A 24,438-nucleotide genomic window follows, 5' to 3' on the forward strand; every position below is an offset into this window, starting at 1 on the left:
CTGTGCATGCCCCCTGGTGGTCAGCACACATCATAATGACCGGTTATTCTGTTGTTCTGCAGTTCGGTCTATTTGCATATTAGGGTTTTAATATATATAGATTCTTTAAGCATTTAAATTATTTTTTAATCTTTATTATTCAGGTTATTACAGATATTCCTCTTTTGTCCCCCCATATCTCCCCTCCACCGAGTTCCCACCCCATTCCAATTTCTCCACTGACTTCATCCATAGATGTAAGCTGTTTGTCCAATCTCTTCCCACACCCCCCTAAACCTCTTCTCCCCTGAGAATTGTCAGTCTGCTCCCTTTTCATGCCCCTGATTCTATTATATTCATCAGTTTGTTCTATTCGTCAAGTTTTTTATTCATTTGGTTTTTAGATTCACTTGTTGATATATATGTATTTGTTGTCACTTTGTTGTTCATAATTTTTTATCTTTATCTTTTTCTTCTTCTTCTTCTTCTTCTTAAAGAATAATCTTTAGCAGTTCATATAATTCTGGTTTGGTGGTGATGAACTCCTTTAGCTTTTTCTTGTCTGTGAAGCTCTTTATCTCACCTTCAATTTTAAATGATACCTTTGCAGGGTAGAGTAATCTTAGTTGAAGGTTCTTGCTATTCATCACTTTGTATATTTCTTGCCACTCTCTTCTGACCTGCATAGTTTCTGTTGAGAAATCAGCTGACAAGAGTATGGATACTTCCTTGTAGGTAACTGTTTTTCTCTTGCTGCTTTTAAGATTCTGTCTTTGTCTTTTGCCCTTGGCATTTTAATTATGATTTGTTTTGGTATGGTCCTCTTTTGATTCCTCTTGTTTGGGGGTCTCTGCACTTCCTGAACTTATAAGTCCATTTTGTTTTTCACCAGGTAGGGGGTGTTTTCTGTCATTATTTCTTCAAATAGGTTTTCAATATCTTGTTCTCTCTTTTCTCTCACCCCATAATTCTGATGTTGGAACTCTTTTTTTTCTATTTAATATTTTTTTACAGAGAGGAGGGGAGAGAGATAGAGAGCTAGAAACGTCTATGAGAGAGAAACATCGACCAGCTGCCTCTTGCACACCTCCTACCGGGGATGTGCCCGCAACCAATGTACATGCCCTTGATCGGAATCAAACCTGGGACCTTTCAGTCTGCAGACCGATGCTCTACCACTAAGCCAAACCGGCTTTGGCTGATGTTGGTACTCTTGACGGTATCCCAAAGGCTCCTTTCACTATCTTCATATTTTTTGATTGATTTTTCTTTTTGCTTTACCAGTTGTGTGTGTGTGTGTGTGTGTGTGTGTGTGTGTGTGTGTGTGTGTGTGAAGAAGAGCATAAAAGAGAAAGGAATAGGGGAGATATCAAAGAAATAAATTTAGGGGAAAAAAACTTACATGTGAGAGAGAGGAGGGATGGAGAAGAGAGGGAAAAGGAGAGAGAGACAGATTTGTGATTTTTTTTAAAAAATAATTTTGCTTTCTGCTTAATTGTGTTGTTGTTTTGTTTTGAAAGTGAATTTTGGTGAAAACATTTTACCAGACAGTAGTTTAGAGTGGTTTAAAAAGGGAACAGACATTTCTAAGGAGTTGTTCTTAAGGATTTTGTTTGCATATGTAATATTCTTCCCTGAAGATGTATTATTTAAAAGAATGTAGATATGTTTGGCCAGTATGGCTCAGTGGTTGGAAATTGACCTCTGAACCAGGAGGTCATGGTTTAATGCCCAGATTTCTGACTCACTCCCCAGTGGAGGGTGTGTAGGAGGCAGCCAAACGATGATTGTCTCTCATCATTGATTTTTCTGTCTTTCTCTCCCTTCCTCTCTGAAATCAATACAAATATTTAAACATAAAATAAAATAAATCTTTAAATCAAAAAGAGAATGTAGGTAATATGTGCCCAGATCGATGAAGTGGTCGGATTACTTGCAATAGACAGATAAGTTTGATGACTTCTCAAATGCCTTTTATAATTTTGTTTCCATAATTATAATTCTATCTTTATATTTGAAGAATAATGCACATTCAGAGAATTATATACATTCTTAAAATTAAGTCCTCTTGGCAGAAAAATCATGAACATTTGGCCTTTGCTTTTCATTTTCACTATGAAATGAAAAGGAAAGGCTAAAAAACACATTAACATTAGAAGGAAAATTTTACATTTGGGAGCATGTTTGGATCCCAGTGGTCCCATTTCAGCCAAATGTCAGCACAGTAAAACAGCCATGAAAATACATTTGCAGAGAAGAGTAAAGAGCTTTGCTATTTGAAATGATTTAATGATTCTATAGTATATAACTCTGGATTTTATTTTTTCTTTAGAATACATAATAATTTGGATAGAATTTAACAAACACCTGAAATATAGATGTTAATACTAGAAATATAGGGCTGTAATGTGCCATTTTTCATGTTAAGAAAACCTTATATTCTTCTATTATTTAGATCAAAATAATCTATGTATTGAGCATCCTTATCAATACTTATGCATATCCTGAGAAAACATGAATGTTTCATAGCTATTATGAAAATAGTATAATATTTTCATAATGTTTAAAATATTTTGTGATTTTTGTAAAGAACAAAATAACCCTGCTAAGATATGCTCAAATAAAAAATAGCTGTTTTTTGCCGAAACCGGTTTGGCTCAGTGGTAGACCTTCGGTCAGCGGACTGAAGGGTCCCAGGTTCGATTTCGGTCAAGGGCATGTACATTGGTTGTGGGCACATCCCCGGTAGGGGGTGTGCAAGAGGCAGCTGGTGGATGTTTCTCTCTCATCGACGTTTCTGGCTCTCTATCTCTCTCCCTTCCTCCTTTCTGTAAGGTATCAATAAAATATATTTTAAATAAATAAATAAATAAATAAATAAATAAATAAAATAAAAAACAGCTGTTTTGGAGTGATGCAAATTCTTATGAGTAATTTAGTAATTAAACAACTCAAAAACCAAAGGGACTCACTCAAACAAAAGTAGCAGAAGATGAAGAGTATGCAAAAAATAATTTGCTAAAAATTACATCCTTGTTAGACTAGTATAATTGGATTAGTAGCAGCCATGAAAACAATTGGAATTCTTCCAAGTCAGTCCAGGAATGCTGAATAGGTTTAGAAGAAACCAAGAGGAATGACTGTTTTTGCTGAGTTATACTTTTGTGAGAAACTTTTCTCCAGAGTAGTGGGATAGATTGTTCAAATTCTGGCATACATAAAATGAGGATATAAATACATTATCTGTTGCTTGAATGAAAGTTAAATGACAAACCAAAAATGTACATATAAAAGCTACTTAGAGAAAGTAATAACTTGTCTGAGGCTTAAACATACTGTAATTTATTTTCATTGTTGATATTCCAAACCTTGTCATTTAATCTTTATGAAGTCAAGGTTCTATACAATATTCCACCCAAGTAGTTGGTGTACTCCCTACCTTTCATAAAACACTCCTGAGATATCATATTATTGCTAGAATGAACTTGATACAATTAGAAAATTATTCTTTTCCTATTTATATTTATGTGCCAAATAAATTTAAGATATTTAACAATTTCTACATGGAGATTGAATTAAAAGCATTTAGAATCTGAGGAAGGAAACTGTTTTCATAAGGTTTATCCCAGGATTATGAATGCTGATAAAAGTTAATGCCATATCGCAATTCTGGGAGTTTAAGCATGTTTGATTGATTTTTATGTGCAATATGGGAAATGTTTTTAAAATGTGACTGGAAACCTAGACAGATAAATGAAAAGATTATTTTCCTTAAAAGTTATAGGACTGTTTTTCTTTTTTAACCTAAGAACATATTTAAACTCAATTTTCTTCATTTATTTTTGCTTCACTACATGTGACTTCACAGTATGCTTGTTAGTGTAGAAGGATGTCTCTGATAAAACTTTTTAAGGTTTTGCAGGGAGAGCCTTTAATTAAGAACCAGAGATAAACAGCCTGCCCATCAATATTTGAGGTGCACTATTGAGAATAACTCATAATTAGGTCCCTAGAGAGCATGAAGCATTATGCCATTATCTTCCTGGAACATTATGTTCACCTAATTTTTATGTCCACTTTCAATATTTTCACTACTTTGCACAATATAGCATTGAACTTTTAACATTGTTATTCCTGTTTAAACCTTTTTTCTTGTCCCTTAATTCCAAGTCGCCCCTTGTGAACAAATTTATCATCCTTCCCAATTAGTAAATTAACAACCCTTATCTAGTTTTCTGGATTAAAGAGAGAGCTGATGAGCCTCAGCAAAACATACACTTTTGCCTAGCAAATTTTGGTCACATTTAATATTGGTTAAAGATACAAATATTTGATAAAGTAACATGTGAACTATGCCTAAATGAACCAGCTGTCTTTTGAAGTAATTTATATTAGGAATTTAAACAGCTGTTCTATACAGGATGAAATTATCATTTAACCTATGTATTTTGCGTCGAGTGATGTTGTTTTCTTTTATTGTGTGAGTCTCACTGCCAATACAATGCTTGAAAATGTTATTGCTTCTGGGAACAACACTATAAATGATGACAACTGAGGTCTGCTTGTGCTAGTTCAACAGAGCATTCAAAATGTGCTTTTATTAGTCCAAGTCCACATTTGTTTAGATTATAGGTTTGCAAATATTGGCTGGGGTAACCCTTCTGTGGTTAAAAACATTTCTGTGCTAGAATAATAAACCAAAAGCGAACAAGGGTTGGACCAAGACATATATGAACAATAAGCCACTTACCTTATGCTCATCACTCATTTCCATATTACTTAATATTATCCCCCAGTGTATTCTATAATTATCTTGAGAGCAATTTTTGTAAGATAGATAGTAAATTGTCTTCAGAAAGCTTCTACTCAAAATACATAGTATAAATTTGACTTGCTTCCCATTTTCTAGTTCAGAAATCCATTGAACTCTCATCTGATGTAAACCTTTGAACTCTGTATAATATTCCTTCCAGCTGCTAAATTCCACTTCCAGCTAATAATTGTCTTCTCTCTTTCTCTCTGTGTTTTTACCTTTCCTTATCTCCCTATTTTTTGCCTAGTAAACTTCTTGACTTTTCTCCCTATTTTCTTCTTCCAACATAATTATTTTAGTTCGGTGTCTGGTTGTGTCCCATAATTGTTTATTATTATATTTAAGGCAATATCACACATTTCCACATTGTTGATTTTTATCTCAGAGCATCTCTTCCTAATATTTTCAGTTCCAGATATTAATCATTATCTTTAGAATATCTCCTAAATTCTAGTTATATGTTTCCAAATCTCATGTGATAATCTGTTTGATATAATTAATAGGATCCTATTCTCTAGTCCAGTGGTCGGCAAATTCATTAGTCAACAGGGCCAAATATCAACAGTAAAACAATTAAAATTTCTTTTGAGAGCCAAATTTTTTAAACTTAAACTTCTTCAAATGCCACTTCTTCAAAATAGACTTGCCCAGGTCATGGTATTTTGTGGAAGATCTTTGGGGCCAAAGATCTGCATGTGGCTCACAAGCCACAGTTTGCCGACCACAGCTCTAATCATATAGGGAGAAATATGAGATCATCTTTATAATTCATTTCCCTTGACATCTATGAAAAATATTAGCCACATCTCCTAAGTTTATAATTTTAATAGTGTTTATATTTTCTATGCTATATTCACACTGCTATCCATCAAGTGGTCAGTTTAGGTTTAGAGATCTTTAATGACTGATATTGAGAAAATAAATGCAGTTTGATATTTAATGGGTCTGTGAATTTCTTGTGGGAGAAAATATACATTCTAAGTTTGATGTATATTTAGAAATTTAGATATATATCTATGTGAAATTTCACCTCCAAAAGAAAGATTTTACCTTTTATTGTTTGAGACCATTACCTTGAAGAAATGCAATTAAGAAGGTGTGAATAACACATTCTTCTACTATGGTTCCCCTATACCTGTGGTTAGTAAACTGCAGCTCGCAAGCCATATGCGACTTTTTGGTCCATTGAGTGTGGCTCTTCCACAAAATACCACAGCCTGGACGAGTCTACTTTGAAGAAGTTAAAGTTTAAAAAATTTGACTTTCAAAAATAATTTCAATCATTGTACTGTTGATATTTAGCTCTGTTGACTAATGAGTTTGCTGACCACTGGCCTAATTAATTAAAAACTAATTAAAAACTAATATAACAGTTCTGCATCAGAAAAACTCATAGTACAATGAAACCTATTTTAGGGGAAATTAACCAAGTCAAGGAGGACAGAATAGTTGAGGCCATATATCAAATAATGTGGATGTGTATCTTTCAGTCTTCTAGATGAAGAGAAAAGATAACTCTCCTAACAAACTAGAGCAGTGGTTCTCAACCTTTTTAATACCGTGACCCTTAATTCAGTTCCTCATGTTGTGGTGACCCCCAACCATAAAATTATTTTTGTTGCTACTTCGTAACTGTAATTTTGATACTGCTATGAATCATAATGTAAATATCTGATATGCAGGATGTATTTTCATTGTTACAAATTAAACCTAATTAAAGCATAGTGATTAATCACAAAAATAATATGTAATTATATATTGTGAAATATATATTTCTAATTACAAAGAAATAAAAATTTGTCTTGAAACAAGGTGCAGGATGGATAACAGTCTTAATATAAGAACTTAAACTACATTGCTACATTTTGCTACACTGAGGAGAGGTGTCTCAGTTCCTAAGACCACTGAAATATTTGTTTTCCGATGGTCTTAGGTGATCCCTGTGAAAGGGCTTTTTGACCCCTAAAGGGGTTGCGACCAACAGACTGAGAACCGCAGAACTAGAGAATATGTTGAGGAGAAAACTGAATTGATTCAGGTAGATACTTGATTTGTCTAACTGAGAAATAACAATGGGTTGGGATTAGAGGAGGATGGTTTTGGGGATGTCAAGGAATAGCTGGGTGTGAAATGTTATCTTGGAATTTCAGGTAGCAGAGATTTTGAGCCTAGAAAGGACACTAATGGAGAATTACTTCTCATAAGCTAATAAATCATTGTCTTTTCAAATTATTCTCCCATAATCATCTCCATACCAATCAACTAATTTAAAAGTTTGTGTTGGATTGTAATTTTGCTTCTTGCTATTTTCATTTTTCTTTAACCCTATTTAAGTGTCTTATTCTTGGTGTTTATTGAAGTAAATTTAATCTTACTTTAGTTTTCATTGAAAAGTTGTTAAACAGTACTGTTGGCCAAAGGGCACAACTGGAAAGAAACATGAAAGTAATCATCCTTGCATCTAGAATTCTATGGATATGGTGCAATTATAGATGAGGGGGATCTATTATCATAAATATATGTTTTGTGGTGTTTCTTTTTTATGATCTAATTTCCTAGGACAGAAAGTAACCTAAGGACATTTGCAAATTAACTGCAATTATTAGGGGGTCAGGCCACTTGAACCAGTTAATCCTATATGTTGTCATATCAAACCACAGGACAGTTCCCCTTTTTTATATATGTCCCATTTAAAAAAAATAAAGAAAATATTCTTCAGTTATTTTTTTAAATGTTTTCACAAGCATTTCATTATTGCAAGCATATGATGACAACTTCAGAGTATGATTTAGTGAATTTTCACAATTACTAAAGGAGGTTTTAAAATCCACATTTGTACAGTAAATAATTTGTGGACTAATGCTTTTAAGACTAATATCTGATGAAAAAAAGTTTGACAACTTAATACATTGTTCAATTTGTAATACTATTATTTCCTAATAAATATACAAATAGTCATTAATATCTAGAAAAATATCACTATGCTTTGTCATACCAAAAAATTCTAAATGTTTGTGTCTTAATATATAAATTTAGTCCTTACATTTGAATAGTTTTATCTCACTATAACTTGTTAGCAACAGCTTAAAGGTAATATTGTTTAAATCTAAAAGAGCATTTGACATATTGAATAGTATTTCTATTTTAGGACAGTAAAATTCTTAGAAATTAATATAGGATCTTAGGTATATTTCACATAGAAAAAACAGTATATTTCCAACTGAGTTAGAAAATAGGAGGAATGGTATTTATACAATGGCTATTAACAGAATGAAATGACTTTGTATTTGTAATTGAGTGTATTTGAATTTGTAATAGCCACATTTATATGACAAGTTAAGCTTTGTGAATTATTCTGGAGTAAATATTAGGAAGGTTTTTGCAGTTGTTCTAAAACCATTTAAAATATATTTTACTAGAGGCCCAGTGCATGAAATTTTTGCACAAGGGTGGAGGGGGTGTCCCTCAGCCCAGCCTGCACCCTTTCCAATCTGGGATCCCTCAAGGGATGTCTGACTGCCTGTTTAGGCCTGATCTTACCAGGCCTAAACAAGCAGTCGGACATCCCTCTCACAATCCAGGACTGCTGGCTCCCAATTGCTCACCTGCCTACCTTCCTGATTGCCCCTAACCGCTTCTGCCTACCAGTCTGATCACCCCCTAGCCACTTCCATGCCAGCCTGAATGATGTCTAGCTGCTCCCCTGCCAGCCTGCTTGCCCCCAACTTCCCTCCTCTGACTACCTGGTCACCCCTAACTGTCCTCCCCTGCAGGACTGATTGCCTCCAACTGCCTTCCCTTGCAGGCCTAGTCCCTCCCAACTGCCCTTCCCTGCAGGCCTGGTCCTCTCAACTGCCCTCTCTTGCAAGCCTGATGCCTCCCACGTGCCCTCTCCTGCTTGTGGTGGCCATCTTGTGTCCACATGGGGGCAGGATCTTTGACCACATGGGGGCTGCCATCTTGTGTGTTGGAGTGGTGGTCAATCTGCATATTACTCTTTTTTTTTTAATATATTTTATTGATTTTTAACAGAGAGAAAGGGAGAGATAGAGAGCTAGAAATGTCGATGAGAGAGAAACATCGACCAGCTGCCTCTTGCACACCCCCTACCGGGGATGTGCCCGCAACCAAGGTACATGCCCTTGACCGGAATCGAACCTGGGACCTTTCAGTCCGCAGATCGACGCTCTACCGCTGAGCCAAACCGGCTTCTGCTGCATATTACTCTTTTATTACATAGGATAGAGGTCTGGTGCATAGGTAGGGCCCATCTGGTTTGCCCTGAAGAGTGTCCTGGATCAGGGTGGGGGTTCCCTTGGGGTGTGGGGTGGCCTGAGCGAGTGGCCTGTGGTGGTTTTCAGGCTGGCCACACCCCCTGGCAACCCAAGCAGAGGCCCTGGTATCTGGAATTTATTTACCTTCTACAATTGAAACTTTGTAGCCTGGAGTGGAGCCAAGCCTCCTGCTCACTCTGTGTTTACAGCCATTTCTGTTTGGATTTGTTTACCTTCTATAATTGAAACTTTGTATCCTTGAGTGGAGGCTTAGGCCGGCAAGGGCAGGCAGAAAGCTTGGCTTCTTCTGTTGCTGGGAAACCCAAGCCTACCACCTGCTCTTTCTGGCTGTAACCATCTTGGTTGGGTTTATTTGCATACTTGCTCTGATTGGCAGGTGGGTGTGACTGGTGGGCGTGATTTGTGATGTAGCAGAGTGATGGCTATTGCATATTACTCTTTTATTAGGTAGGATTTTATTAATGGTGATGTGAACTATTTCCTAAATATTTGTAAATTTTAGTAAGTGGGTTATAACTAATGGGTACAATAGCCAAACTATTATAAAAGGTTTCAAACTGTAGCACAAATCTGATCTTCAAAAATATACTAATATTAAATTTAATATTTAACCTTGGTATTAATTTCTATGTTTGAAATTCTACTTTCTTGTAATCCAAGTCTTAATAAATTAAACATGAATAATTTCAATGATATTCTTTAATTTTATCATAAACTTTTAACAGGAAGTAAAATATTTTATTTATCAAGGATATTTGCTTCAAGACTATTTATTACCTAGCATTTTCTTCTAATATGATACTTTTCTTAGTGGATCTTGCTGTCTTCAGTTTATTATTTCCCTCTTATCATGACTTATTAAACATTTAAAAACATGATTAATTTTTCCTTCACTTAGCCAGTATACACATTGATTTTTTTCATTCATCAATACTCAACTCAAAATTTTAAATCATTTTCCAGACAAGAAAAGGCTATTGGAGTTCATCACTATCAAACCAGTATTAAAAGAAATGTTTAAAAGACATTTTTGATAAAAATAAAGGGCAAAACAAAATATGTATAATACCACAGCAATAACTAAAAACTTATCAAGAATTAATGTAGATGAAAATGGATTAAATGCTCCAATCCAAAGACGTAGGATGGCTGAATAGAAAATAAAAATAAGACCTATTTATATGCTGCCTACAAGAGACCCAATTTTCAGATAGAAAGATACAGATTCTGAAATTAAAGGGATAGAAAAAAAGATATTTCATGAAAATGGACACCCTACCCCCCCCCCCCACTCCCCATGGACACACAAAAAAGCAATATTTTCATCAGACAAAATAAGCTTTTAAAAAGACACTATAGCAAGAGATAAGACCACAGCAATTCTACTTCTGGGTATTTATCCAAAGAAACCTAAAACAGTAATTCAAAAGATAATATGCATCCTTATCTTCATTGAGGCATTATTTATAATAGCCAAGATATGAAAGAAAACTAAGTGTTCATAGCTATACAATGGATAAACAAGATGTGTTACACAAATACAGTGGGACATTATTCGACCATAAAAAGTGGAAAATCCTGCCATTTGGGACAACCAAATGGGCCTGGAGGGTTTGATGTTAATTGAAATAAGTCAGAGAGAAAAAGACAAAGTCAATACAATTTCACTTACATGTGGAATCTAAAAGTTCAAAATAAACAAGCAAACACAACAGAAATAAACTCATAGATACAGAAAATTTGATGGCTGTCAGATGGGAGAGGGCTTGGGAGCATGGATGAAAAAGGTGAAGGGATTAAGATGTGCAAAGTGCCAGTTATAAAAACATTGCGAGAATATAGATTGCAGCATAGGGGATATAGTCAATAACATTGTAAAAAAAATATGTATAATTTTAAATGGGTATTAGACATATTGGGGTGATAACTTTGTAACTTGTCTAAATGTCTCATCACTATGTTGTATACCTGAAATAAATACAATATTGTATGTCAACTGAAATTTAAAAATCAATAATTTATTAGTTTTTTTTAAATTGTATTTTGCCTTTGTTTTTAAAGGAATATTAGAAGATAATAATAGGTTTTGGTAGGCTTCACAATTTTATAAATATCTTCTTCCCCCCCCCCCCCCCCCAGTAATGTAGCATCCTTACTTTACTTGAGTTCTTGTTTTCCTATTCATAGTTTCTAGTTTTAAGCACTTAGGCATTCATCAGAAAAGAAGCAGTAAGGATAATGGGATGCTGTGTATTTCACACATTTGAAGTCAGGCTGACCTAAGGATATGTTCTTGACTTGGCAACTACTAGCTGTTTAAAACTAGAAAAAAAAAAAAAAAAAAAAAAAAAAAAAAAAAGCAGCCTGCCTGTGTGGATCAGTGGTTGAGCATCAATCTATGAACCAACATTTCACTGGTGCAATTCCAGGTCAGGGCACATGCTAGGCTCAATCCTCAGCAGGTGGCCTGCAGGAGGCAGCTGATTGATGTTTCTTCTCTTCCTCTCTCTCTAAAATCATAAAAACAAACAAACAGAAAAACTGAGGGGGGAAAACACTTCACTTTGACATGAGTTTTCTCCTCCTCTGAAATACAGAAAACATCTGACTTTAAGTGTTGTTATGGAGATTACAGGAGATTTATTATAATATACTTAGCAAAATGTGTGATTAAGAGAAAGTGCACAATGTGTGCCTGTTTTTTTGTATATTTGTTTTCTTAAGAAGCTCTTTTACTTTGGAAATCACAGTTTTATTGCCATTTTAAAGCAAATTTAATAATATATGTAGATGCTAAAAGATTCCACTTTAACAGCTGTCATCATTTTAAGCACATCTAATTGCAAAAGATCATGAATAACATTGCTACTCAGAAAGCACTATGTTAATGCCGTTGTAGGTATATGCCACGGTACCAGAATGGTATTTATGTATTCAGTGCGGGGAAGACAGCTGTGGAGATCGCTGAAAGAATCCTCTTGAAGTTAGTGTTTCCGTTTAAGACAAAGTTAATTATTCCCAAGCTTATGTATGTTTAAAATTAGCTTTTTAAGTAAGCATCTATTATTTTGAATAAAAGAAGAAATGTATCTATGTTCATTTAGTTGCTTTTTATATTTTAATAGATTATTGTATATTTTGTCACATTTTTTTTAAATAATGGGATCATTTGAACTACCAGGATGAGTTTCAAAAATAAAAAGGAGTCTGGTATCATTCTTTTCACTCAATTAGAATACTATATTTTCTTCTTGTTATAGAACAAAAGAAAACAAACAATCACACAGGCCAAATAGAGTTAATTTTGCTAAGCCACATCCCCAAAGTAAAACTTAGAAACATTAAGTATTGTTTCAACCTCTCCCAGGAGTGGAGTTTTATACCAAGTAGTCTGGAATTTACTGATCAATGCTAAATGACCCAAGCTACAAATCATCCTTTCTTTTCTTTTACTAATTACTCCTCTGCCACACCCTTCTGCCTATAAAACTTTATATTTTGCACAACCTCTAAAGAGCCTGTCTACATGATAGATCATGAATGGCTTAATAAAGCCAATTAGATCTTCAGATGTATTATCTTTAATTTAGTTCTTTAATATTCTTCTCCCCTTAAGTGCAAAACTGACTTTTCATGTTGACATGGTTAAACATTCAATGGCTGCTGTTTTCTCACTGATGCTACAAGCAACATTTTTTCTTGTTATTTTCACTTTTTTTTATTGCACTATATAAATAATCATCATGGATATATAATTTACATAACATAAAATGCACTCATTTTAATTGTAGAGTGCTATGTGTTCTGACAAATTCACTTGAAAAATAACATTTAACCACTGTGAAATGTTGGCATTAAGGGAGCCATTTTACAAGAGAGCTTGAACAATCATGCCACAGGAATTGCCTTGCATGGTACTCCTCAAACCTTTGGACTTAGCCAAAGCACTATTGTATTCCAAACAACTGTCTGTAAAGCTAAGAGAAGAACAGACCTCAAAATAAGGACTAATTATGAACATTCTTTGCAATTAACATGACCATGTATAGCTAAAGAATAACTTAGCTTATTTGCAACTATAGAAAATCCTTTCTTGGCATACTAGCACAAATTTCTTCCTTCTATTCATGTAATCATTTCCCTCCTCTTTCTCATAAATATATCTTGCTTTCAACTCTTATTTGGAACACTATTTGGGCATCTGTCTGAATCAGTAATTTCTGAATAGCTATTCTTTAGATCTCAAAAAAAATGCTTATTGCCTCTTATTTTGTCCCTTTATTTTTAGATTAACACTGTCATAACAATGAAGATGAATTTTCCAGTCACAGCAAAATGTCCCTTTTGCTATCAATTTCCCACATCTTCTGATCTGTTCTGTCATTGTAGAAAACTTTGATTTTTTTCCCCAAATTCCAAATAAATGGAATAAAGCAAAATGTACTAAGTTATATAAGGATTCTTTGACTCCACATAAGACAATTAAGATACATCCATTTTTGAATGTATCCATCTTTTGTTTTCTTTTATTGTTTAGTAGTATCACCTATTACAAATGTGTGGAAATTTATCTCTTCATTCATTTATAGATAGATATTTGGTTTTATTTTCCCCAGTTGTGGCTATTAATTATAAACATCTACATTCAAATTGTAGTCCCTATTTTAGTATTTTCTTTAGTCTATTCTGAATTCAAGGATTCTTGATATATTTTAGATATAAGTACATTTAAGAGTGCCTTTGAAGAACAGATTCTAATTTTTAAAGTAGATGTACCATATCAAATAATTTATCACACAGACTATGAGAAAGTATTGATAATACATATAATTGAAAAATACTTAGTAATTACAGAATATATGGTAGAGGGGTTCAAAATGAGTCACCCCAAGATATGCCTCTGTAGCATGCAGATTGTTTTGAGCTAAAGGTGAAAGACATTTTAGGGATAAAATAGGCAGGTTTAAGGGGTATTAGGAATAAAGAGGGTCTATGAGGAAGGAATGCATAGTTAAGGGCTTGGAGCTGCCAGAAGGCACATATTCTCAGAGAATAAAAAAGGTGTCACAGGATAAGGGGAGAGGAAGACATCCATTCACAGAAGATAAGGAAAAGCCACAGAGTTTGGAGGAAAAAAACAAACTTTCACAGAGGATAGACAAATGCAGACAAATGGGTACAAGAGGAAAACAGATTTTCACAGGAGACAAGATAAGGATGAGAGAAAAGGGATGGGGGCATTTGGGTTTTGGGCTCTGAAGTTGATAGTCTGCAAAAAGAGTGACCAGTGAGAAGAGCATAGGATCATAAAGTGGGGAAGGTATCCAATTAGAAGGAAGTATGAAGAGACAAAGAACTACAGTCTTTATAAACCTTAGAAAGAAGGGAATTTGGGGGTACCCTTTTGGACCCCCTCCCTACTTGGGAGTCTGTATTTGCTTCCAACTAATTCCACCTTTTTCACCTACCACCTTTTGTTCATGGCTTCATTCTTCAAATCCATCTGGACAAGGACTCTGGAAATAAATCACCCTTGCATCCAGCTCAGGAAAACAACCCAAATCAAAGTCAACTTTAGCTGTGGACTCAAGATAAACTTCTGCCCCCACCCAAACTACCTACAAGAATTTGAATTAGTAGCCTTATTATAATAAACAATTATCAAAGATAATCTTCTTTTTACCTATCTATAGTTTAGGACACTCTATTGATTACTAAGCATGTTCTTTCCCTATGATGACCTTCTGAAGTTCCCAGGTGCCTTGCCTAGTTTCTAGTTCAGAATGTCATATATACCCATTCTGCCTTCCTCTTGCACATGTAGAGTCTCTCTCTCATGTATGCAAAGTTCCCAAACTTAAGAATTTATTAAATTTGGTTATTTTCTCCTGCTTACCTCTCATGTTTATTTGATTATTAAACCATCCAAAAGAGCCTTGAGGGTAAAGTGTCCTCCCCACAATTGGAAATCCTATAACTCCATCAAAAGGAGCCAATAAGCCAAATACATAATGTGCTCACTCAAAGAGCAGATATTTCTTTTGTTTATATGTGACTTGTCACATATCTTTGCTTATATCTAAATGTACCTAAAATCTTCTTGTATTTAGTCTTCCAGAAGGTATAATTTTAGCATGTATATTTAGATCTATGAACAACATAAAATTACTTTTTATATTTTATGTGAGATAATATTGATATTTGTTTTTCCATATGAATAACAATTTGTTCTAGTAACTGTTGAAAACACTTACCTTGGCATAGCTCTGAATTCTCAGATCATATAGTAGGGGTCTATTTCTGGACCCTTTATCCACTTCTATGCTTATTTCCAAAACATACTACCAGTATCTTGAGTATTGGAGCTTCACTGCTCATTTTGAAATTGAAAAATAACATTTTCCAACTTCTTTTTCTACAAAAGTTTTTATTTTATGAATTCAGTTATTTTCATTATGATTTTACGCATACATTTTAGTATCACTTTGCTAGTCTGCACAAATCTTCTGCTTTAAGGAGGTAGATGCTATTGACATCTTTATACTATTTTATTTTAGATAATAACTTCTAGTTATTGTCATGACACTGCATGGGATCTCTCTCCACTGAAACAACTATAACTACATGTCCTGTATAATAAAAATAAGTGAAAGTCTGAAATATACCTTAAGACCATAAACCAAATGAAGAAATATTTATTCAAGAGAATCTACTAAATTTGGATAAAATCAGCCAGTGTCTATATCTTTTGTGCCATGGCCTGTTCCCTTCCTTCATAGTGCTGAAGGTTAAATCTCTACTCATGGTCTTTGCAGGCAGAAAGAAAGCCTTGCTAACCATCTAGGTCTCACTTTATGGTGACACTATCTCCATAAGTCAGCTAGGCCACCAAATTGTCTCATCAATCTCTAGTTTTGAGTTTCAGAACTTCTGTTCTAGGTATGAATAGTCAAGAGTTCTAGGGCTCACTTTCTCCATCCAGCCCCCTGTTAAGGTGGCCAAAGGAGGAGTGTACAAGGCCAAAAGGGGTAAAGAATTATGAATGAATTAGGTCATTTGGAAAACCAGATGGGATGAACCCCAAAATGGTGTCAGCACCCAGAGACGGGAGCCATTGATTTTAAAGGACTCTGTGGGCTTTTTCTGGAATTCTCTAGGTGCGTCTGGATCCTAAGAAGTCTGAAGGGGAAGGATAATGGTCTTAGCAAGTGAAATGCGGTCTATGCCAAAGGGAATGTAGGTTGTGAAATGACCCAGTGGAGCCATTTCATAATGAGACCTAACATCCCCACTGTTGAAGTGGAAGCTCTAAGGCAGATTTTATAAGTTATCAGTTAAGAAGTGTCAACTGTCCTCTCATCTCATCTCAGAGTAGAAGTCTCACACCAGGGTAGAAAAGCCAAGATCAGAGTCAGCCCCTATTCTGTCCTCTTCATATAAAGCAAGACATGCCACTATAAAACAAGTAAGCCACTATTCTCATAGGTAGTTATTATGGTGAGGTAATTTTCTTCTGTACTCATTATATTGAGTTTTTTAAACATAGATGGGATGTTGTTTCTTGACAATACTAAGTCTTTCAATCCTTGAATACAAGATTTATTTCCATGTATTTGTGTTTTCATTAATTCCTTTCATGAATGTAAGAATTTTTGTAGTCTTCATTGTACAAGTCTTTCACCTAGTTGGTTAAATTTATTCCTAAATATATTATTGTATTTAATGCTATTATAAAAGGGCTTTTTTCCTGATTTGCATTGATAGTATATACACAGTTGATTTTTTAATGTTAAATTTGTATCTTTATTATTTCTGATAAAGAAATAAAAGGCAACAAAATAGGAAAGGAAGAAAATGAGATTCTTTTAAAAGTAGAAAACTCTAAAGACACTATAGAATAGCCTAATATTGAAGGCTAATTAGTATCACTATTTACATCTGAGCTATCTCAGATCTCCACTCCACATATACCTACAAAATCTCTCCTCTCTGATTGATAAGAACTTGATTGTTTCTGTCCTGTGTGGTGTCTGGGAATGGATTATATAGCATATAGCTCCTTGGTAGTTATCTTTCCACAGAAGATGTATTTTTACTGCCCTTCTAAAATCTCACTTTATTCATGTGTGATTTAGTAATCCAATAAATAGTTTGCAAAATTTAAAGGGAATTTTGCATTAAGGCAATTTACTTTCTTGTTTATATAATAGAATGTAAAGTCACAGAACAAATCAGATGTGTAAAAAACATAGTTTATTTTAATTTTCTTTAAATTCTTAAAGATATTCCAATTTATTCAGTTGTATGGAGTATTTAATCCTAAAAAAAATAAAAGTACAATTCAACTATATCTTAAAGAATGTACCCCGCCCTAACCAGATTGGCTCAGTAGATAGAGCATTGGGCTGTGAACTTAAGGGTCCCAGGTTTAATTCTGGTCAAGGGCAGGTACCTTGGTTGTGGGCACATCCCTAGTAGGGAGTGTGCAAGAGCAGCTGATAGATGTTTCTCACCGAGATGTTTCTAACTCTCTATCTTTTTCCCTTTCTTTCTATAAAAAATCAATAAGATATATTTAAGAAAAAAAAAGAATGTACCCCCTTCAAATCATAGAGAATGATAACCCCTATTGGATTAAATTGATTTTGTTCTAACATTATAAACTAACTGACAAGCCATTGAAAGGTTTATGAATAAACTATATCACCATAGAATGATCAAAGTTTGTGGGTGTCTTCCTAGGTGCTTTTATATTTTAATGATCAATGCAATCCATGGTGAGTGGCAAACACAACTTGAAAAGGACTGATATCAGAAGCTCTCTTCCTTTTCTGCCATTAGACTTGGAGCCCGGCACAGGAGCTATCAGTGATCCATCTGTGTTTATGGCAACCAAATACTGCATTACAGTTACATTAAATTTCCTATGCATTATGCAATACATAGCAGGTGTGGACAACACTGAAGTAAGACATCCATATCTCTGTCTAGTCAATAGAAGAATCTCTTTAAAAATCAGTTTAGTCTATTAGTGAATCTAATTAACAGTCTTCTAGAGATCCACAACTTGGTGTAATTTGTGTATAAAGTATGCCTATAAGCAGTCCCAAAGTAAGAATTTTGAGAAAAGAAATTCTTGTTATTCGCACTCTTTGTCTAGTTCCTTCTAACCTTGATGTGATAACTTGTCATCCTTGCTTCTCTAAATTTTAATCTCTGTCCTAATTGAATCTGCTGGCGATAATGGTTCCAAACACCTTCTGTACATGTACCAGCATCTGCTGCTCTCCCAGCCAGAGTTCTTCATGAGGAGACTCACTTTCTGTGGCATCCATTACCTGACTCCAGGCTTGTTCATCTGCCCCTATAGCTTCTCTCATACTCCCCTGTGCTCTCATTCACAACAATACCATTTCCATGTTGTGTTTATAAATCTCTCTACATTAGTGCCATTCTACTTCCCTTACGCAGGATGTAAGGGGAAAGGAGCACCAGCAGCTAAACTTATTTGGGTGTTTCAAAAAATGTCCCTTTCCTTGCCTTCTTCTGCCATTAAATTTCTTTTGTTCTCATATCACTGATTTCTTATGAGAGGTTACACTGCTTATTTCATAATCTAGGTTTTCCCTACCTTTTGTATATTATGAAACTCTATGATCCAAATTGACCGAGTGCATCTCTAATTAGGTAAAGGAGCTATTGGGATTAAGAAAATCTATTTTTTTTGTTTCAGTTATCAGTTGTGGCATAACCTAAAACTTACTAAGGAGAAACAAGAACCATTTGTTACTTGTGAATGATCCTGTAGGTTAATTGGGCCCAGCTGGGCAGTTCTTCTGCTTCATGGGAGGTCTAATGAGGCTGTAGTCATCTGAAGGTTCAAATGTGCTGGAGTGTTGAAAATGACTTCTGCATACGGATGGCTGGTGATGCTAGCTATTGGCTTGGAACTGAGAGCAGTTGACCAGAATCTTTGTTCTCCCTGTGGTCTCTCCATGCAGTTGCCCATTTCTGAAGCCCCACCTACGGGTTAAGCAGTATCACTTTTACCAAATTTCTTTAGTCAAAGAAAATCACAGGGCCAGCCCAGGTTTGAGGGGAGTGAAAATATATTCTACCTCTTGATGGGAGAAATGGCAAATAATCTGTTCCTATCTTTAATTCCCAAGTTCTCCTTAATATATCAAAATATCAGACCATCCCAAATCTAAATCTGTCAACACTCAGCACTAATTTTCTTGTTCTAATCTTTTTTAGAACTAAGTTTATATATATATATATATATATATATATATATATATATATATATATATATATAGTGTGTTTGCATCAAAACTTAAGAGTAATAAACATATCTGTTTCATCTGCAAACATATGATACCATCAGAAGTAATTTAATTAAAATCAGGACTACACATTTGAGATCAGGAATTTAACACTGTTAAAATTAAATTAAAATAGATGTAGTTATTCTGGGAATCTCAAAACTGGTAGTTTCCTATCAACATAGCAGGTTGTTTGTGATGAAGTCCCACTGACAAGCATGCATAATAATTTAGGATGTTTCTACTAATCTCATACTCAACGGGAAATTATGTCAGCAAGAAGAGCACCCTGTTTCCCACCTGCCTTGGGAAGCATTCAGGGAAGTTCTCTTTTATAAGGAAGTATCAATCACCAGGACAGAAGTAGAAAAGGAAAATAATTTAATTTCACAACCATAATTGAGAGATCAATGCAGATTAACTATTAACTGGTTAATAATACAAACTATTAACTGGTTAATAATACAGATTGCTTTTTAACCTGGTTAAAATGCAGACTGACGGTTAACTGGTTAATAATGCAGATTTTATAATCCAAGGAAAACACGATAATTTCAAGAAAAACATAAGAAGTGCTTTATTCAAAGTAATGTCCATCCCTAGCTACACATTGTCCCCATCTTTTAGGTAATATGTGGATGGATACCGCCCCAATAGACCTTTTTTTTTTTTGAGGCAAACCTTTGAAGACTCAATTTTCCACTTTGTACATTTTGAAGTGTTGCTCAGAAAGTGTGTGTGCCATTGATTGGAACAAGTGGTAATCTGAAGGAGCAAGGTCTGGTGAATAAGACAGGTGGGTTAATACTTCCCAGGCAAGATCTTCTAGCATGTTTTTTAACTGGTTTTGAAGTGTGTGATGGATAGTTATCATGAAGCAAAATTACTTTGACGTATCTTCTGGACCATCAAAGTGTCATTCAAATTGATTATTTGTTATTGGTAACGATCAGTATTAATGGTTTCACCTGGTTTTAGAAGCTCATAATACACCACACTTTCCTGATCCCAGCAAACGCAGAGCATTGTCTTCTTTCCAAAGATATTTTGCCTTGCAGTTGATGTTGATGGTTGTCTTGGATCAACCCATGATTTGTATATTTGGGATTCTCAAAGTAAATCCACTTTTCATTGCCAGTCACAATTCCATGCCAAAAAAAACCCAAAAAACCCAAAAACGTTCTTTGTGCCGTTAAAGCAACATTTTACTGACGACTTTTCCGTTTCCTATTTGTCTTTTGTTCAGTTGATGTGGCACCCATTTTCCTTCCTTTAAAATCTTTCCCATTGCTTGTAAATGATTAGAAACTGTTTGCTGAGCAAAGTTTAAACTTTCTGCAAGTTGTTTTTGAGTTTGACACATATATTCATCCCATAATGCTTGTAATTGTTGGTCCTCAAACTTTTGCGGTTGACCTGGGCGTTCTTTGTCTTTCACATGAAAATCATCACTTTTAAAGCATTTAACCCAGCGTTCACAAGTATCTTGAGATGGAGCATGTTCACCATAAGCTTCCCAAAATATTCAGCAGCACTTTTCTTCAAAATAAAGTAATGAATTAAAACTTCCTGCAAATGCTCTTTTTTTTTTGCACAAAATTTGACATTTTTAAGTGTAAAAATATCTATGATGTTAATGCCTTCAGAAAATTTGACATATGAAGTTTTAAAGCTTGTTGTTAATATAACAAAATAGCATACATATCAAATCGTATATATATATAAACATATGTGTAACTCTATTGAAAAAAATTTGCATTATTAACCTGTACACCTAGTAGCTAAACTTTTTCCAGCTCAGTGAAGCACCCCAACTTTTATTTCAGGTAATTGTCAGCAACACAGCAGTAAATATCAACATGATACAGATTATTATTTTAGATCATGCAGGGAAAACAAAGGGTAAAATATTTAACTGTAGGAGTGTTTGACTATATTCTGTGAAGTGAGAAAACCTGAAGTCATTTTTAAGTTCCACCATTTCTTACTTTTCAATCAGGTCAAGTTTCTAGTCTTTCTAAATCTCCATTTTCTGGCTAATTAAAAGAAAATAGGATTCTACTAAGTCTCCTATCTACCTACCTCCGGACTTCTGTGAGGATCAAATGAGATGAGGCATGGGAAAACACTTCACAAACATTTAAAGTGTAAAATATTTGCACCTGGCTATAAAGCAAGTTGTGTTCCTGGGCTGAAGAAACTCTTAGGAGGCTAGCCACTAGGGAGAGGAAGCTGGGCCTTGCCATGTGACGTCATTACCCAGCACCCACAGCAACCTTTCCAGGCTGGTCTGTTCTGTGGGCCGCATTTTGCGCCATGGGGTCTTGGGTGCAATTAGGTGGGGTGTCTCTCCAGGGTGGTGGCAGGGCCTTTGTCCCACTTAGGGGAAACTGCATTTGGTTTGTTGGTACCAGGTCCATGGTGCTGTTTAGTTTTAAATGGCCAGTGCACATCATGGCAGTTCCTGTGTTGAGCATCTGCCCCCTGGTGGTGCATGAGCATCATAGCTACTGGTCGGTTGGGCACTTAACCTTTTATATGTATAGATACTGAGAGAAATACCATGAGTGATTAGTGGGTGATATATAAAAGAGTAGATGATTTAAAAACAGAAGCTGAAAAATTATAAAGTCTGGTACATTAGGAAATGCTGGGACTGACCTGTTGAATCAATTGAAACAACACAAAATGAAGACACATAGTATATTCTTAATTTTAATCATTATTTTAAGGAAAACTTTGTTGCAAACCTTTTTCAGTAACTATTTCATGTATACTTTGAATGTTTAGTCTGGCATTACAAAGGAAAGGAAAGTAACTTAGTTATTTACTCCATAAAAAATTGGATCAATAAACAGGACCAAAATCCTTTGCCTTCTTCCACAAAATTGAAACTTTCATTTATATATATACATATATATATATATATATATAATTTGGAGGAAAAAATATTTTATTGAGGGACACAGTACTGGTTTTGAATAATAAAGCAAAGAAAAAGAATTTTCCATAGTAGGCACTATTGAAAAAATATTTAAAAATGCAGAGTTATTATTACTTCAGGATGTACAACATTTTCTTCTAAGTTTAAAAGCATGCCATCCAATATGCTAATACTTTAGTTAATGCTGAATCCAAGCAAACTATGTAGAAAATATTATCTATTATTTTTAATAATTGTTCTTGAAATATTCTCTGCCCAGCTGAATTTTAATAGCACAGCTAAGAAACATTTCTGTACTTTGTTGTTTTTTAACAGTTCCCTATACTTGCAAGCATGTATTTTAGTGCCCTTGTGCCTCTGTCATCATCATTTATCATTGTTTCATTTTAATATATTTTGTTTTTATTAACAAGGGATTCTATAGCTTTTATTATGCATGATTTTATATTCCATGATGTATTTAAAATAATGGAACCCGAGAGGATTATTTTGCTGACATCTAGACAACTCACATAAGAACAACAGCCCATGGGTCTTTAAATACCTCATTTAGTGCCATGTAATCAACAGAGTAGATTTGCTTTATTGTGTTATCATTGCAGAAAGCCACAGATCCACTTTGAAGCAATTAAATAAATACACTGTTTTGAAAGATTACCATTAAAATTTGTTTTTTGGATAGATTAAACTTAATTAAGTATTCTTTAAAGTGTTAACATAACACAGTGTAGACAGATGAGAATAATAGTTTTGCTAATAGGATATGTCTGTATCCCAGAATATCATGAGTTATTGCACAAAAACCTTTGTCAAAGCATTGTCATAAATAAGAAAAATGTGGTTATGGTGCAAACATAATTTTTCATGTTTGCTGTACAGCTTTACTTTCCTGGAACAGAGACTCTCTCTACATTTGTCATTTGGCAATTTTTTACTCATCTTCAAGACTCAACGCATATATTACAAACATTGTAAAATTTTTCATTACACACCAAGTTTCTCTTTTCACTCCTTTTTTTTAAAATACATTTTATTGATTTTTTACAGAGAGGAGGAGAGGGGGATAGAGAGCTAGAAACGTCGATGAGAAAGAAACATCAACCAGCTGCCTCTTGCACACCCCCTACCGGGGATGTGCCCGCAACTAACGTACATGCCCTTGACCGGAATCGAACCTGGGACCTTTCAGTCTGCAGACCGATGCTCTACCGCTGAGCCAAACTGGTTTCGGCTTCACTCCTTTTTTGTCATAGAGCTCAAGGCTTGTCCCAATCACTTTTGCATCCTGAGATATTGAATGAAATCAATTATAAGTTAATGAAAGAGGTGAAAGGAATAATGTTTGTTTTGTATTATAATATTTTGTTATTGTATGTGGAATCTTTAATAAGGAGAATAAAATTTAAAAACCAAATGTTTAAAACATAGGACAGGTATGATGAATATGAAAAAAACAAAACAAAACCCTAATGACCAATATAATAATGAATGTTCTAAACTGCAAAAATCCCAAGTTAAACACATAGAATACAGTAATTTAGTGATCACTTTGCAAAATACCTTTCCCTCAGTCTGGAATTAGTACTTAGTCTCAGGTCCAACAACAATCTTGTCATATTTTCATACTAACTCATATGACAGAGTATTATAAATTTTTTTCTACTTGTCTCCTGCAAGCCAAGGACCATCTTTAAAAGATGGCACATTTCTAACTTATAGTTATATATTTTTATTTTCAACATAAATCTCTGAATATTTTATATCCACAATTAATGCTGAATGAACAAAATAAATTATTGCCTGTTTATGTGTTATCATCAAATGCAATGTCCTTATAGAGCCATTTTGCCATAGGGCTTTTTATGAGGTTTCCCATTTTGAAAAGAGGAGACCCTCATAAATTGACCTTTCAACCCACTTTTAAAATCTTTATGTTTTAAATTACCTTAAACACTGTGTCAAAATTGCCTGGATTTTGAAAATTTCCTTCTAGTTAGTATTCTACATGAATGTTGGGCCTACCAAAAAATCAGCTGAGTTTGTAGAACATATATTTGTGTGTGTGTATAGGGAAAGAGTAAG

The sequence above is a fragment of the Pipistrellus hanaki genome (genome assembly GCF_964339955.1).
Source record: "Pipistrellus hanaki genome assembly, chromosome: 3".
NCBI lineage: Eukaryota > Metazoa > Chordata > Mammalia > Chiroptera > Vespertilionidae > Pipistrellus > Pipistrellus hanaki.